The sequence below is a fragment of the Haliaeetus leucocephalus genome, unplaced genomic scaffold (genome assembly GCF_000737465.1).
Source record: "Haliaeetus leucocephalus isolate CR32 unplaced genomic scaffold, Haliaeetus_leucocephalus-4.0 Scaffold933, whole genome shotgun sequence".
In the NCBI taxonomy this organism is placed as follows: Eukaryota; Metazoa; Chordata; class Aves; order Accipitriformes; family Accipitridae; genus Haliaeetus; species Haliaeetus leucocephalus.
This window is the reverse complement of record NW_010973369.1, coordinates 1,547,936-1,551,573: the sequence shown is the minus strand read 5'-3', so window position 1 is coordinate 1,551,573 and position 3,638 is coordinate 1,547,936. Positions and strand designations below refer to the sequence as shown.

At 49.8% G+C, this 3,638-nt stretch overlaps 1 non-coding gene across 1 annotated transcript; it reads left to right on the top strand.

Moving 5' to 3' along the window:
* Nucleotides 1-3,197: 3,197 nt before the first annotated feature.
* TRNAE-UUC lies at nt 3,198-3,269 on the top strand. The gene has a single exon. It is a non-coding gene; the product is annotated as a tRNA-Glu (tRNA).
* The last annotated feature ends 369 nt before the right edge of the window (nt 3,270-3,638 follow it).

Genomic DNA, 3,638 nt, shown 5'->3' with positions numbered 1-3,638 from the left:
CCCGGAGCATGCCTGCTGCCGCAGGAGGAGCGGTGGGATGCGGATGCAATGGTACATGCCCCCTTAGTGTAGGACCTCCAGCAACACTGCTCCAAGAGTGAAACATCAGAGCTCAGTTTTACTATTGTAGAGGACTGGCGACTGGATCCACTGGCCAGCAGCTTTTGTGAAAAGGAATATCTTTTGGCCTGGATGTAGGAAATTACCCAGCCAAGTGATCAATCTCTTGGGTATGGAGGAGAATGGAGCAAAGGACCCCCTGTGACACCAAGTCCTGCCCTCCACTCATGCAGAAAACCCTGTCGGGTATCAGTTTGGTAAGATGATAAAGCTCCACCTCAAAACTAGTTTAATTCCTTGTCCTTGGGCAATTTTCTTTTCAGATATTGAGTCTTGGGAGCAAGGAGCATCTCTCTGTGGCTTTGCTCAGTGCCCAGCAGAAATTCTGACAGGGCCTCTGGGAGTGTGTGTATGATAAGTAGCTCTAATGAGTACTAATTACACCCAGAACATGGGTGATCAAGCTCTTTGTCTGAAACACATCAGTACAGTTCAGCGTTTTCTGCCATGTCTGTATTCTGTGCCCCCATTTGCTTGGAAAGTACAGCCAGGACACTGTCTGTTCTCAGAAACTCATTATTTCTCTTATTCTGTGATGAGAATTCACTTTCAACAAGTTCAGATAAGTTGTTGGGAGGCAACGCAAGAAGCAACTGGCAATTATATACTCCCTGAACATTTTGTCTGCAATGCTATGCCAGCATCACGACGATGATTGGAAAGCCGGGGCTTTTACATGAGCAAACCAGAATGGCATGGCATGGAGAAACACTCCAAGTTGTTCTCTCTGGGGCAAACTATCACTTTACAAATGTACTTGGAGAGACCCAAGGTTTGGGCAGAGCAGAGCTGACATGGGTGAAGAATATATTTTACCTGAACCTACTGAAGAAGGAAAAATAAAAAACAGACCAACCTTTCCAAGAAGGCTTTGTAGCAGAAGAAGAAGAAGAAGAGAAGGAGGAGGAGGAAGAAGAAGAAGAAGAAGAAGAAGAGGAAGAAGAAGAAGAAGCAGTTTACAGAGGGAGGCAATACTGTGTGGTGGTGTTTGGGAATAATTATGAAGAATTCGACTCTTCCAATGACGGACCAGAGCTCTAGAAGAGCAATGGGAATGTGCTGAGAACATCATACATCTGCATCAGATACTCCTCCATGCTTCCAGCTGGGGTGGGCTTGGCAAACCTGGCTTAATTTTGAAGGCTGAATGAGACAGCTCAAGGTGTTTAGGTCTGGCCCTACTCAGGACCTCCTTCCCTATGTGGTGGGAGGAGGCACACAGCGCTCATCTTCCCCATCTGCCCATAAGTGGCGATGGTTGCACAGCCATGTTGTGTGGCCTTGCAGCTCGGGAGAACCCCCAAAGGGTTTCTCTGCTGACTTTATGAAGCATGTGGTCCTGCAGGGTGCTTCCCTGTGCCCATCATAAGCTGGATGTTCAGAGTCAGAGACCACAGGTTTTGATCCCCGGCTGGGCAAGCCATATTCCTTTCAGATACATGTGTCTTCATGGATGTCCAGACATGGACAGACTGTGCACGCTGGGCCAGGGAAAGCAGAGGGCTTGTTCTCATTTGTTTGTTACTGCAAACTGAGTTTTCATTTAAAAAAAAAAAAAAAAAAAAAAAAATAAATCTTGTGAAAAATGTCCTAACTGAGAAACAAATACAAACGTAATCACTTCCCCTGGAGCAAGACCTGCCTGGACATGCCCATACAAAATCCCTAGGAGAGGTCCCTAATCCAGGCAGGTGTCTCTGCAGTGTCACACCCAGGTGCCAGAACAGCCTCGTTCCTCTTTGGCACCATCAGTCAAGCTTGTGGGGTTAACACCTAGGGGGTTTAGCTATTACTTTTTCTGAAAACTAAAAATACTCTGTTGGGAGAAGAAAGGCTTTCCAGTCATGCTTTCTCAGTATCCCCGGTGAGCTGCTGGCTGTGTGCAGGAGATGGGGCATTAATATTGCTCTGGGAGTCCCTGGCCTGGTGGAGAGCCACATGGTGACCATGCAAGCTGACAGCCCCATGGCTTTGAACCAGGACCTCTGGCTCATTAGGCAGATATCATTACCCTGGGTAATGTCTGTACTTAACAGGCATTGTGGCTACTGCATCCGTCTTGGCTCCCATGACAATACAGAGTGTGCAAAGTTTCCTGGTAAAACATTCAGACCTGCTTCACCCCCTCAGTTTTGGGGGTTTCCCTGGTCAGGGGAAGGAGTGACTACGTCTTACGCATCACCTATTAGGCATCCTCATCCTGTCCTTTGCTCCACAGAAGCTCCTCTGCTGCAGAGCCCATTGAGCTATCTCCTGAGGTCCTGGCGGTGAGCCCATGGTGGAGAGGACTGCTGGGAGGTGCTGTGGGAAGCCGGTTCAGTGTGTCAAGTAGCTCCAGCCCCTCAGCCACAAATGCTTTGTTTCGTCTCTAAGTAGCTGAAGAAGTGTGTGCCTATCAGTAAATCTCCATCATCCCAACTGCAGCGTGTTTCCTCAGATAAGGGTGCTGTGTAATGGCAATTATGTTTTCATTTGTTGTGAGAAAACTTAATACGCAGAGTGGCAGAAATGTTATTTATCCGCTGTTAATTATGTGCTACTTACTGTAGGGAATCATGCAAAAACAAAAAAGTGTAATCACATGAAATAAAAGGGAAGCAGCTTGTGCACTTGCCACCATGCCGGGTGGAATTAGCTCCTGCAATGCTCTGCCACCAGTTATCATTACTAATGCTGCATGGCCCCGTGTGTGACCTTGCCTTCAGCTCCACAGCAGCACAACTCCTTGGGGAGATGGGTGCGAGGGCCTGTGTGCGGGCAGGTGCTGGGGACTGCAATCCAGGGGTGCCTAAAGCAGCAATACTCCCATGGGACTGGGCTTGCATGAACTCTGCCTGTCCCACCATGAGCTCTGAAATGGAGCTGCAGGAGAATCCCAGCAGAGCCCTAGCTGGATCAAAGAGCTCGGGCTGTTGCCTTTTTTTATGTCACTGTGTTTTCCCCCTCCAGGCTGTGGGATGCACCAGGGAAGAAAAGGATGGGGTCATGCTGGGGATGGCTGTAGGGCTGCAAGGCCAGGAGCAGGACTAGCTGTCCCTGCAGGTCCAGAGCCAAGCCGGTGGCAGAGGCAGACATGGTCCCACATGGTCTAGCGGTCAGGATTCCTGGTTTTCACCCAGGCAGCCCGGGTTCGACTCCCGGTGTGGGAAAACAGTTGTATTTCATATTGTGCCTGTTTTTGGGCTCCCCAGGACAAGGACGATGCTGACCTGCTGGGATGGGTCCAGCGCAGGCTGCCAAGGTGGCCAGGGCTGGAGCACAGGACAGAGGAAGGGAGGCTGAGGGACAGAGCCAGGTCTGTCAGCCCAGAATGAAGATGAGGGGAGGATTTCATTGCTGCCTGGAGAGAAGGCGAGGGGAAGATGGGGCCAGGCTCTTCCTAGAGGCACACAGCAGGAAGACGAGAGGCACCAGCTGGAGCAAGGGAAGTTCTCCTTAGTTATGAGGAATGATTTTATCACCATGTGGTGGTGAAACGCTGGAACTGGGGCTCAGGGGAACTGTGGGGTCTTTGTTCC